General features: G+C 33.2%; 1 long non-coding RNA gene across 3 annotated transcripts; it reads right to left on the reverse strand.

The window, feature by feature from the left end:
* Window positions 1-7,378: 7,378 nt before the first annotated feature.
* LOC147801148 (uncharacterized) lies at window positions 7,379-12,480 on the reverse strand. 3 transcript variants are annotated; one of them, XR_015430402.1, is made up of 3 exons: window positions 11,754-12,480; window positions 11,427-11,531; window positions 7,379-10,838 (listed from the first exon to the last, which is right to left on the reverse strand). It is a non-coding gene; the product is annotated as an uncharacterized LOC147801148 (long non-coding RNA). The 3 variants fall into 3 exon arrangements; XR_015430403.1 differs by lacking the exon at window positions 11,427-11,531; XR_015430401.1 differs by lacking the exon at window positions 11,754-12,480 and having other exon boundaries at window positions 11,427-11,675.
* Window positions 12,481-14,931: the final 2,451 nt, after the last annotated feature.

Genomic DNA, 14,931 nt, shown 5'->3' on the forward strand with positions numbered 1-14,931 from the left:
TTTATTTCATAATCGTCGTTCAACAGCCGACACAATTTTGGGTTTACTGTTACCAATGTTCAACAACGTCGCCTTGTAATTTTGTACCCAATCCAGAAGACAAGGGAACTCTTGGATCAAGTGTTGGGAAAATTTTTTTATTGAAACTAACCCGCGTTTGCGTTACACGAAGAAAAAAACCACGAAATCCCATAATCCGTCTACCGTGGAGGGTATTTTGCATCAGCACTGTAGTAGGTGTGAGCCGGTTGCGGAATTCGTAACGACCAGCCATTATTGGGATTCGAATCTGGTTCACCTCATTCTAAGGCGAATACTCTTTCCCTTGGTTCCATCTTCACTGAGTATTAACTCTACAGGATGTTCCAATTTTATTGTTTTGTCTAAATTTAGCCATCTTCAAAATGTAAATAGCAATTCAATCGTAATTTATGGAAATAAACGGGTTTTTTCTCTTAATCCGCAATGATTAACGAGAAGCAACCATGAGGGTTGATCAGCAACGTAAACAAGGGGCGGAACTTTCCAGTTTTTAATTATAAAATTACAAAACTACGGAGTTGAACATTAGTGGTCGTAAACCCAAAAATTGGATCAGCTGTTCTACGACGGATATAAAATAAAATAAAATCTATCTATTATAGGCCTGGATAGTAGGGCACTGAACCCATGCCCAAGAGTTCGTGGGTTCATCCACAGCCGGCCGAAGACTGCCCGTGTAGTAAATGGTGACTGATGCAAGTTAAATCTATCGAGTTGCAAAGTCGTCCATGTTCCTATAACAAATCAATACCTCTGAGGGTACTGAAACAAAAATTTCCTTGTCTTCTGAATTTGTTCAAAATTACAAGGTTACAGAGTTGAACATTAGGAGTCGTAAACGTAAAATTGGGTCGGCTGTTCAACGATGGTTATAAAACAAAATCTATATTTTAAATAAGGCGAGTGAAAAAGTCTTTCTCACAGTTCAAATAAGGGGAAAAATCAAAACTGTTACTCGAGTAACCAAAAGTAGATTACAAGACAGGATGTGAATATTAAAGTGCAAGAGCGTTTAGTTTAGAATAGTAAATCAAGAAAAAGACTTCGACAAAGGAATAACATAAAAAGATTAGTTGAAGCGCTTTATGTTACACACACACATATATATATAGAGAGGGGGGAGAGACTCCCCCCACTCTATAGGTACTGCCGCGGTCATAATTTTACTTCTTATAATCTTAGCTTAACTAAATTACGCCGAAGGAAAAAAATGTAGCTTTAACTTAAACTAAACTCAGTGGCGCGACAGCCCCTAGGGGGCCAAGGCCTACTGGGCTCATCTCAGTTTTCTTGACATTGGGCTCTGGGGTACAGGAGCAGATGTTCCAGTTAGGTGGTCAGCCGAACGCGGAACCCCAAGTGTTTAGTTCCCAAGCATGCTTGGTACTCATTTGTCTACCCACTTAAGGGATGAAAGGCTGAGTCAACCTTGCCCGGCCTGAGGATCGAACCCAGGACCGGTGGCACGGGAGCGCAAAGCACTACCACTCAGCCACCGGGCGTCTAGCTTTAACTTAAGATAATTTAAAATCTGTTCTCCTATTTATATCCAATTATGTTAGAGGCTATGTGTCCTTTTCGCTCGCACTCACTTGTTTTTTTCCTATATTTTAAAAACATGAATGTAATTATAAATGGATGCAGAATTTAACAGAGTATTTATAGTTTGTCTAAGCTAAGAACTCCCCCCGCCACATGGTCTGAGGCCGTCTGCTGCTATGGATACAAGAATAGCGTATTCCAGGGAAGGTGGCTAGCCGACCGGCCTGTGGAGGGGTTAGGGAACTGCCTTTGCACCAGAAAGGTTCTGGGATCGAATCCCGGGCAAGGCATGGATGTTCTTTTCTTCTCTGTACTATCTGTCCTTACTGTGGGAGCAACGTTGGCCCACCTAATATGGTGCCCTTGTAAGAGAGGCCAACAAATCTGCCCTGTTAATGTCCGAATTGACGAACAATGTTAACACAGGAGGGCATTGGGGGGGAGGGAAGGTAGCTTCTCTTCACTCTAGGGCTAACACAATAGACTGGAAAAAAAGTCCTCTTACTCTCGCTGAATCTTAGCCAAAATCTGGCCTAAGCAATGACCCCACATCCCTTGAAATAGTTAGACCTCGTTACCATAGTCACCCGCCAAGGGTCTTGACAAATGGCTAGGCGAGTTTTTACTTTAGACAAACTATACATTAATTAGTTCATTAAACATTTTTTTAGAAAAAATTGCACGTTGAGACATAAAGGTTTGCCACCCCTGGACTAAACCATCCGACAGAGAGCAATGAAATTTGGCATACTAATAGTTCGTCGCACGAAGGTTACTGTTCACATTAAAACATTATATTACAAACCGTTCGAGCGAAAAACGGATTGGAACTTTCTTGTGTCATGTCCACTTAATTACATGTCGGATAATCGAATAACAAGCTTACACGAATGGAACCAAATCATTTTGTATGCAACTAATGTTAAACTTCCCCGTTTAAACTGACATTCTTTGTTTTTTGTCCCCGCCTAATTGCATGAAGAAGAGGTACTGAAATGAAAAAAATTTGTTTATTTTGGAGAAATGCTTCACTAACTAAAATGAAATTTTCGTTTTTCAGTTAAGATAAGGATACAATAGGTGGTCACTTCAAAAGGGTCCTGTTCATTAGTTGGTCTAAACAGGTGTTAGGGGTAAAATTGAAAAAAAAAATCTAATCTTGCTGCTAGTTATACATTGAAGTGAGCGACGAGTGTTTTACCCCTCTTTGAATTATAGTTTGTTTACGGTAAGAACTCCCCCCGCCACTAAATCTGAGGCCGTCTGCTGCTAAGGAAACAAGAATAGCGAATTTCAGGGAGGGTAGCTTCTCTTTACTTTAGGGCAGTGTTTCCCAAACTTATGACTTTTGTGTACCCTTTCTAAATTTTTCGTAATGCTGTGTACCACTAATAAAAAAATGAGTGTAATTTTTACTATAAAAAAAAATTGCACAAAAGTTAAAAATCACAACTGGCTGTTGACACCACTAATTATTAACTGCAAACTCCGCAAAAAATAGCAAATAGAAAAATACGTAATCGTAAATTTTCATGGCTAGCTTTGTTTTTAAATAAGTTTGTTTGAAATTTTCGTTTATTGCAAGATATTTCGCATAAGGACGCGTACCCTCGCTAAACTGTTCCCGTACCCCTGGGGGTACGCGTACCACACTTTGGGAAACACTGCTTTAGAGCAATATGAAGAAAAATGATTCCCTTTCTCTCCCCCACCCGAGACAAAATATATCCTAAATAGTGACCCACACCCCTATTTGAAATAGTTATACCTTGTTACCATAGTCACCCCCACAGGTCCAGACGAATAGGGGAGTTCTTACTTTAGACAAATTGTACTTACTTACACATCATTTAGAATTTTAAAAAGGTACAGAGTGATTTGTTTTGTAGTCAAGATTTGTGGTCCCCTCCTGGTGCGCTATTAGCTTTCATAAGAAAAAATTTCAAAAACGTAACAAATCAGTATACAGTGTGTCTTTCTCTTAAGTAAGAATAATTATTGCTTAATCCAGAGAATAACTCTGAGAATGATTGCAAGTTCAGCAAGAAAAGGATGGATTTGAATTAATAGAGGGGGGGGGGGCAATGAATCTGGGAAACGATGTATTAAAAAAAATTCCAAACTAAAACAGCTCATTAATTTGGAAATTCTCAAGACGAGGTTAGAAAAAAAAAATTTAAAATAAATAATCTGACTATACGTTTGAGAGGAATACGCAATTATTCATGAAAGTCTTAATAGAAACTGAAAGGGAAAATCTAATTTTGATAAATTGACGAATTAAACGGGTATAAAAATAGTCTTCAATTATAGATTTTTTCGGAAGGGATCAAATAATATTTTAGTACCTATATATTATACTATTCACTAATATTGATTTATTTTTATATAACTTTAAATGACATTTATATTTTATGATACTAACACAGGTACTATTAATCAAAATTGTTTATTGATCATAAAACTAAGTTTATTTAATCAAAACACTATAATTTGCATTAAATACCATTAAAAATAAAATTTCGCAGAAATTTAGGATAGAATATTGCACTATCCTTTTAATCGAATAACCCGCTCAATTGCATAGATTTGGCTGGAACTGATGATATTCCTTTAAGCGGGGTTGACTGGTTAAGCCTTAGCCGTTGTTTCCTCAAAAATCTTAAAGATAACATCATTGATACTTTATAGCTCTATTTAATAACAATAAAAAAGAGTTATTGCTTGTACTTTATTTAGTTTTTTTTTCTCGCTACGTCATAATTTCAATCAACAACAGTTCCGCAATTGACTGATTGTTGACACGTTCTCAGCAGATCACCGAAGTCGAGCATAACTGGCTGCTGTCAGCGTGCGGGTGAAAAACTACTTGGATCAATCTGTGAAGGGACCGAGGGTGTGAGGTATTGTTTCTCGTTAAAATGTTATACGTAAGTACTTGACTTCACGCGCATGTCGTCGGTCTATCGAAGCGAAGGGAGCCTCACCTCGGCAGAGTTCAAAATTGTGATGGCATGTCTTCAGACGATTGTCAGGAATGTTTACCAGACCGTTACCAATAGCCCATTGAGCAGCTTTAGTGCGACGTAAACAACAACAATGAAAAAAAAAATTTACGTGGTAGCACTATGTCACCAAATTATCTCTGAAGTTATCTGAAATCACGTATTTAATTTGTCACGTCTGTCAAAATGTGTTTCGGTATAAGTAAATAATTTAAAAACAGCGGTAATTAAAATTAAAAAAAAATTCTTTTGCAATGAAAGGCAAAATTAATGGGAAAGTGGTACTAATTTGCTTAGGAAAAACGTAGAAAATTACTTCAGTTTTATTAACAGCTGTCCCTCTTTTCTTTTTCTCTGGCCTTTTAATTCCTAGTAAGAATATATATATTTTTTTGGTATTCTCTCTTTAAAAATAAAAAGTCAAACAGCTGATAAAAAATATTTGTTAGATTACGGAATTATATATTTTACTGAAATATAAAATTCAAAATAATTAGTTTGGAAAAATCTTTTTTTGATTCATATTCAAAAATGTATTAATGATTTTGTAAATTAAAGAAGTTTCAATTATAAATAACTGTTTCGCTAAGATTTAAATAACTGCATATTAGTTAAATTGTTTGGAAGTGAACCGCGTTTGAAATATTTGACTTTTTATGCAGGAAAAGACATGGTGTTTCACGTTATATTTCATCTCACCAAATATTATTAAACTTCTAAATTTATTTCTCACTTATCCTGACATGAATAAATACAAAGAAATAATGAAAAAAAATATATTTAATGAAAATTCTGAGTCAAAGTGTTAATGCTGACGCTCAGTTCATTTAAGTAATGTAATAGATGCATATTGAAATACTAAAAAGTAAGCCATTATGTTACAAAAAGCAACATTTATGGAGTTCAGGTACTTATTCGTATAGATTAATCGTAAACAAGCGCCATACTATTATTGTCGCCAATGATGCTTAATTAATATGGGTAATTCCTATTATATAAATTAAAAAAATTACTTATTTACAAAAATTCCAAGTTAATGGTTAATTTCGATATTATGCCTAATAATGTTGAATACAGTTAATCTCAATTTTAATGGGCTGAACAACAAAAAACAGGTTTTGTTATGTTTTTGCTTATTAATTTTGTCAGTATATACCGTTCAGTTTTGTCCACGATTTCATTGGGTTGTTCAGTACCGTGTTATTGTTTTTTTGATTTTATTAATCCTGTTCGAAGAGTGGAATTTAGCTAGTTGAAAATAAAAAAAAGTTGAATTACAGTTCGTTAAAAATAAGTTAACTAACGCTTTTCGTTTCCCGAAACTCTTGTTTTTTTCTCAGGTCAAGAGCTAGCCCTTGTACAATACTTATCAATATTTTAGTCAAATAACTTCTAAACGTACTATTGGACGTATTTTCAAAATTTTAATTAAATATAGTAACATTAAATTCTAACTTGAGATTCATTTAAACTGAAATAGTTGCAGTGTTATAGTAGTAGCACCTTGGATACATATGTACTATAAAATAGTATCTTTCTCTTGATATACATCTTCAAGAAAGAATAAATAAATGAGATAAATTTTCTTTTGAATATATTTATTTTTAGTGGTAAGAGTACAGCATATGTAAAAAGTATAAAAAAGGAAGAAAAAAAAATTATTCAAGTTGGATCTGAGAATTTGAAGCACGTATATTTGTTTTTGTTCTAACACAATAGACAGAGTATGGTAGCTAGCTTGACTCTATGAAGGTGCTTGCAGATGCAATCATATAAGGTCTATGACCACTATCAGTGGCATCATCCTGAGAAAAAGAACAGCTAAGTCTTTCTTTATAACTATTGCATAGCTGCCAACCTTATGAATCAAAAATGAGGAACACTATATGCGACAAAATTATACGCACTAATTACGAGAGTAAGATAAAAATTTAATTATTAAATCATAACATTAATAGACATACATTTAAATATGTAAATTAGTAAAACAAAACTATAAACACTATCTTTTGTGGGAAACTTATAATATTAATGTTTTATAATTAGGAATACCGGTATAATATATTAAAAACAAACATTACCGATTAATATATAATTATTTATCTCCAAATTATAAAACACTGGTAAATAATAATCTACATCATAAACAAATATTTCTGATGCAAGTGTTTAAATACTACAAAAAAAAAATTTCCAAAAATAATAATTTAGTGAAATAATCAGCAACAGACAGCTATTGGAATAATATTTTCCAATAAAAAGCTACTAAAAATTACTTTAGCACAATAATCACAGGATGCATGCTTGTGGCGATCAGAAAAAAGGATTGGTTTAAAATCAAAAATTTCATGAAAATTCAGAATTTTTATAAAAATATCAGATTGGATTTAAAAATTAGGAACAAATCCGAAAAATTCTGAACAGTTGGCAGCTATGCTATTGTCTGCTTAGTCAGCTGTAAAATAAAAGCATTTTTCTAGATAAAAAAATAGAAATCATGTTACTTTAAAATTCTACAGTGGATCAGAATCCAATCAAAGACTTCAGTTATATTAATAACTGACAACCGTGCCGGAAAATAAAGAGCTTAATTATTTTTATGAATTTAAAAAATATACAATTATATTTAATACATATAGCAAAATCAATGACTGAAATGTTATCTTGCTACGGTACAGAGATATTCTTCGAACTAAATGAGACTCTGCATAAACCATTGTAGAAAATCAAGTCCTGGTAAATATATCTCACAGAAAAGCTTTAAGCAGACAATGCTGTGAGACCATTCCCCGGGACAAACATGAATCATCAGCAGAATCCAGGCAAAAGCTAGAAGAGAACAAGTTGCTTCAAATTAATATTGTAATCAAGATACCTTGTTAAGATTTCAACCAATGGTTAAGTATATAGATAAAAGCACAACTCTTCAAATTGTGAATCTAATAAAGGATTGCATACATTAGTTTGAATCAATTTGAATTACAGAGTGAAAGAACTTTTAGCACAGAAGTATAAGTTTTAAGTTATAAGCACAGATTAACAGAAATTTTTTTATTATTATTAAATCTGGCATATCCATCTTTTTCCACGCTTATGGCATACTTGCGACACTTTCAGAGTGGTCTCACAACTCTTTTGGGAGGAAGCATCACTCAAACTCATACTCGGGGATTTGACACATCTGTCACTTTAAAATCAAGACATAAAAAAGGAGTGTAAATTATTGCAACGTTAGCTTTGTTGCTCGATTTTTTCTTTTTGCAGATCCCAAATTTAGTCAGGTTACTTACATCTGAAAGAGAGGGAAAGTGTCTGATTAATATTATTTAATATTTCTATTGCAGCATCAATCAGGGTTTACATATAAAGACTAATGGCTTTAAGAACAAGACAATCACAGGACATTACATCACAGCATTTAATAGTTAGTCACAGCACAGATTTTATTATATTTTCTTTACACAACATAAATGACCCCACAGCCAATTGTTCAGTTGGTGTGTGCACTGTTGAGTCACCGTTTACCCTAGAGACAGCCACGTAGGCTTCTTAAAGGCACGAGTCCATGATGGATCATGGAATGTGCATGTTGTGTTATCCCCACGCTGACTTTTAATGATGAGCCAGTACATGTTGATGTGTTTGTCCATTGTTCAGGTTTGATTGCACTGTTCCCAGTTTTTTAGTATCTAATCATCTAAATTCTGTCGACATCACCAGTTCCTTAATGAATATTATTTTCTAAACCTTTTACAAGAATAAAAAATAAAATCATAAATTAATTTTCTAAACTTATTAGTATCTAGATCAAACATTAAATTAGTTTTTATTTAGAATGCAATAAATGCCACTGATAAAAACAAAAGTAATAAATATTTTTGAAATAATCAAAGTAAAAGGATATATATTATTAATAAAAGAGGAATATACTAACTGGTAGGGCATTGTCTTTTCCTTAACCACGGTGTGATTAAAGACAAATACTGATAAACATTAAAAGATCATTTAATTCATTCTGACATTAATTATTTTATTAATACTGTAATAATTTATAAACAGTGCTGTACTAACAGTAAACAATCCATACTATAACAATACAGTTGGGGAAAAAAAACTCACAACGATTAAGGTATAATGCCACTGTTAAAAATATACAATTCTCCAAATAATCAAAACATTATAGTAATAAAAGAGAAAGATACTAACTGAGACACTCATATTAGCTTCTGTTAAGTCTAGATCTCATTTAAGCTAACAAAGAATAGAATTAGATCAATCTCCGTGCAATCTAAAATTTTTCATAATCTCTTTTAGTGTTGAACATATACCCATTGCTATTTAGAAATAGCAATTGGCATTATTCATTAGCGTTATTAGCATTATTCATTTAGTATATTTTACCAAAGGCATTTAAAGTGGAAGAGTATTTATAATTCAGGTACAATGCTCTAAACAATCTTCCCTCTGTCCTTTAAGGGTAGAACCAGAATCATTGAGAGAGAGAACTAGTCATAAAATATTCTATTGCATCTAAAAAATTTTCTGCATTGTGTAAAGTAGCACAGATAAGAATATTAGAAAAAAACAATCTCTACTGAATATTTTTCTTTACAGCATTATAGTACTAAATCTGTTCAAGTACTGTCAGGGATCTGTCCAGACATTCTGTAAAAGGTCCGTATTTGTAAAATTGGAAAAAAATTACTTGTAATTTGTGAATATAAAATAAACGTTAAGTCACATTCTTTCAACCAGGGTCCTGCTTTTGTGAATTTGTGCAAATAGGGTCTGTTATTGCAAAAAAAAAAAAAAAAAAAAAAAAAAAACTTTTTCAAGGAGTTTTTAAATTGTAAAGACTTACAAGATTATGTCCAACACTGTAAAATTATAATTAAAAAAATTAAAATTTAAAAAATAAACAGCAATTGCTGCTACTAAATTAGAGATGCAACATACAAATATTTGGTATTTTGCCTATACTGCTGAACGCAGAATATTCATTTCGGACGAATAAAGGAAGAAGTGTCTGCCGAAGACAAAATTTATTTAGATTACATCTGTCGTTCTCTCCCCCCCCCCCCGGGAAGGGCTTATTCGATTAACAAAACAATAATGAAGATAAACGAATTTGTGAAGGGTCTGAGTAAAGGATAAATTATTTTGTGAAATGTCCGTTTTTATGAAAAGATATTTTGTGAATAGTTCGTTAACGGACCCAAATCTCTTCTAAACAGATATCTGACTGTGACTACTCTTTCTTATTTGTATGGGATGAGTTCTGGTTATCTGGCTAAATGTCAAGACAAGATTACAATATTTTTATATTATTAGTATATAAAGTTGTGTATAAATACACTTCTTTTTTTAGCAACTTTGCTATGCATTCTTCAAAGATGTTTGCCAGTTGAATATGGCCCTGGCAGTTTAAATGTATGTGATCTTAACCAATACATTCATCCACAGATAAAGCTGATTCACAGAACATTAGCCCAAGTAAAATTCACAAAGTTTTAATTACTTCATTGAATCGCTTTATAGTGACGTTTTCAAGATTAACAAAATGTTGATGCATACCTGATCTTTCAGCAAGAGAAATTTCTAAAATCTTCGTTCGAGAAAAACAACTCAGAAATATTTCTGTATTGTGATCTGCCGTGCCAACTACAATCGCCAAGGTGCTAAACAGATTTTAAACTTGCAAATTTAATAACAAAAAAAAAACACATGTAGATAGTTGTCCGGGGGTGGTTACGAGTTATACCTTCTGAGTTCCCTTCTCTTTTTATTAGTTCCTGGCGGCTGGCTACCCAGAATTATTCTTCCACAGATAACCAAACAAAATCTCCCCAATAACCCCACAAATTTTTTTAACCACACAAGCCAGTTTTTTAAAGTTGGGCATTGTACCCAATTGCACATCATTAGTTCCTTTATTTTTAAGAAAAGCAAAATAAATTATTATTTTATAGCACAACCATAAGTAATATTAATAAAAAAATAAATAAGTATCTGAATTAGAATAGTTACACAAGATACTAACAATGCCAACAAATGGTTTAGATACATAATCATTAAATATGTAAATAAATTACATTTCAACTTACCAACATGAATTAAGACAAAAACACAATCGTCCCTTCACAACTGCACACTTAATTTGTCCACACAGATTCCAGGGTGTGCAAACATCAATATCCCATTTTCATTCAGCATTTAAGTAATTAGCCAAATACTTCTCCAAGGAATCACCTAGTAAAAAAGTATTTTATGAAGAGAAAGAAGAAATATGAAGTTTGCTTTACATTGTCCACGTAAACTGTCAAAAATTTTAGGGTAATGAAAAAAATACAATTATAGATATAGTTTGAGAAGTTAAATAATTGAAAAAATTCAATTTCATATTAATATCCAATAAAGATAACTTAAATTTAAGATAACTTGCTAATCTGAATTATCTTCTAATTTATTATAGTATTTGTATTATGTATTTTAAATAAAACAAATTATTGAGTACAAATTGTTTTGCACATAATTGTGATACACCTATAGAATAAAATTTTTTTTTGAAAGTATGCATGCTCATAATTTATTCAATAGTTAAGACAACCTAAAAGAATAATAATGAATGCAGTAACTGTGAATGAAAATGATAAATATTATCTAAATTTGTTCCATTTCTCTCAGAATTTTTTTTAGATTAGTTTACAATAAAATTGAAACAAATTATTTTAGACATGATCAAAACCCTCTTCACTATTTTTAAGAAAATTCAATATTAATCTTTCTATATATAATAAATTTTAATTAGCAATATATTTCATAGAAAAAAAAAGATACCTCTGTATTATGTCACTAAAATAAACATAAATCAAGTAATTCAACTAAATGAAATTTCATTACTAAACTGCTTCACACAATTTCGGCAGATCAAACAAAGGATTTCTAAGGAAGCAGAGAAAAACTTTGATAAATGAATTTTTATAACGATTTTCTTAAAATACATACATTTTACAAACTATTTACTTTAAAATCTAACGCGTGGTATTCACAGATATTTAATAAAATTCATTAATCTTTTTAAAAATTTCATGTAATTTTTTTTATATACTGCTATGAAACGTATTATATAACTAATATTATAAATTTTTAATTAATAAGAATTACCTGTAATTAAAACTTTCATGATGATAAAATATGAAATACCGCGCAGCCAAATACAGAAAATGGCTTCCTCTAACAATAGCTTTTGTTTAAACAACGCCAATTGTTTTGGCGAAAAAGTTTGGTCACACAATCAATATAGGGTTATAAGAAGATTGATGGATAAAAGCTAGCGTCAAGCTCACTCCGCCCAGTTACCAATTCCTAAATTGACCAAATATCGAGTACACAGACCATGGAGCTAGGAGTAGATGGAGGAGACACTAGCAGAAATTCGTGAAGCCGAAAGCTCGGCAATGTTAACCGCGAAATTAACCGTCGGCCATCTTACTTACATGGAGCTAGGAGTAGATGGAGGAGACACTAGCAGAAATTCGTGAAGCCGAAAGCTCGGCAATGTTAACCGCGAAATTAACCGTCGGCCATCTTACTTACTTCAAAACATTGGCAGTTGTAGCTCGTTTATGCTTGAATTGTCGTATGTTCGGACAGTTATTATCATTTTTATTTTATTCGTTATTCGAGTAGTCTTACTTTGTCTTATTATTTTTTCTTGGACTTCTTATTATTTTAATTATATTATTTTAATTATGACTTCTTGCATCTTAAGGTTTTATGTTACTTTATAAAAATTTCAGCTGTAGTTTTATTTATTTCTGTCGAAGTTATTCATCTGAAAATTGATATTTTTTAAAACCAGAAAGTATCCCATTGCATTCCAAATATGAAATAGATAAAAAAAAAATTTAAATTTATTAAAAATCTAATATTATATACAAGTGATTGCATGTAATATTAGATAATAATAAAGTACTCCATGATTACATATACATTTATTCTAAGCTTTATAGTGATGTAGTTTTTGCTTAATGTTAAGGTATTGATAGTTTCTGTTCTATATCTTCATTTAATGTATTTCCCCTAAAAAAATAATAATAATTTTTATTAAAGCGTAGGGTTTTCTAATCCCTAAACAAAGTCCTTTTTTAAATCAAAGTGATTTATTTTAAATTTAGCAATAATCAATTTCCTATTTATAGAGAATGTATATATATATATATATATATATATATATATATATATATATATATATATATATATATATATATATATATATATATATATATATATATATATATATATATATATATATATATATATACACTGGTTATCATAAATTAAGGAAAATTCACAAAAATCGCGATAACTCAAGAAATTACACATGGAATTTTATGAAACTTACCCACAATATACAACACATAGTAAGGTATTAAAAAACATAAAAAGAAATTATCAGACATTAATAGTAGTATAGAAATTAGCACATGTATAAAATAAACAAATTGGAAGTATCGGTTTGCAATAGAAAAAGTACCTTTAATATGGAATATGATTGCCTCTAGAAGCAATACAGCACAAACAGCGATGTGTGATGCTTTCAATTATGCGGTCTATCAGTTCAATAGGAAGTGAGAGCCATTGCTCTTGTAAAGCAGTTGCAAGCGTGGCAAGGGTCTGAGGGGGCGGATTGATGGCAGATACACGCCTCCCTAGAGCATCCCAAACGTGCTCGATAGGATTCAAGTCCGGGGATCGAGCTGGCCACTCCATGCGAGTAATTGTTTCCTGTTGAAGATAATCATCAACAATGCGAGCTCTGTGTGGTCTTGCATTATCGTCCTCTAACAGGAAGCAATCACCAATTGCCCCGGCATATGGGCGCACATAAGCATCAAGGATGTTGTCTCGATAAACCTGAGCATTCACGGTTCCCCTTGGAAAGACATGGAGGTATGTGCGCCCTCCTAAGGATATGCCTCCCCAAACACAGACACTGCCTCTTCCGTATGCATCTCTTTCACGGATGTTTGATGGATGATAACGGGTCCCAGGTTCTCTCCATATCAAATAACGTCTACTGTCACTTTCTAGACTAAACCTGGACTCATCCGTAAAGAGAACAGGCCTCCATTGATCTGACGTCCAGTGGACATGTTGTCGGGCCCACTGCAAACGGTCTCTCCTATGGCGTGATGTGAGCGGCACGCAAATGGCTGGTCGTCTCGCATACAGACCACCTTCGTGGAGCCTTCTGCGCACAGTTGACGTTGACACCAACCTTCCGGTGGCTGCAGCAAGAGAGGATCTAAGATGTGTCGGAGTAGCGGTTCTATTCCTGCGTGCACTTAATGTCAAATATCGGTCATCGGCACTGGTCGTAACAGTTGGCCGTCCTTGACTGAACCTCCTAGATGCCGAATCTGTGGTTTGAAATTGCCTCCAAAGTCTATGAACCACAGATGGACTCACATTTAGCCATCTGGCCACTTCTGATTGACTCTGCCCTGCCTCTAGTCTCCCGATGGCTCTCCATCGTAATTCTTCAGGCAAATGATGCCTAGAGGTCATTATTACGAATTGGCTATCTCAGATTTTCAATGTCGCAATCACAGTAAAATTTGTGTGCTTTCTCTCAAACTTGGACTTTTATGCTCCAGGCAGATGACGTAAGCCGAGTGCAGCGCCACTAATTTGCATATTGCAATTTTACTCAGCTACTCTTAGTGGACAACATATGCAAATTTTGCACGGTTTGGCTTACTTTTGAAAGAGTTATCGCTATTTTTGTGATTTTTCCTTAATTTATGATAACCAGTGTATATATATATATATATATATATATATATATATATATATATATATATATATAAACTGCTGTTTGTAGAAAATGCAACACCATGAAGGAATCATCAGAATCAAATGAAATTCGCAGCAAATGTCAATTATAGGATATTATGCAAATTAATAAAGTTTCAGAGCCATCGCGCGTGCGTGGCGCGCGCAGCGCCCTCTGAATTGATGCTGAAAGCGTATAAATAAAGTGCTGTAGCGGGACGTTGAAAATAGTCTATGATTATTTGCTAGTGGCAAACGTTTAGTGAGACCTGAGTATGCCTCCACGACGGAAGAATAAGAAATTCAAGCAACTTACGGAGTTTGAACGAGGGAGGATAATCGGCCTTCGAGAAGGAGGATTTTCCTATCGCGCAATAGCAGCTCGTATGCAGCGGAACAGTTCCACAGTGATGCGAGTTTGGAAGCAGTGGACCGACGAGCACCGAACAACTCGAAAAACAGGCACTGGACGACAGAAGGTGACGTCAGAGCGCGATGATCGACA

This window comes from Parasteatoda tepidariorum, chromosome 11 (assembly GCF_982258835.1).
Source record: "Parasteatoda tepidariorum strain Cologne lab strain chromosome 11, Ptep-v5.0, whole genome shotgun sequence".
Lineage (NCBI taxonomy): Eukaryota > Metazoa > Arthropoda > Arachnida > Araneae > Theridiidae > Parasteatoda > Parasteatoda tepidariorum.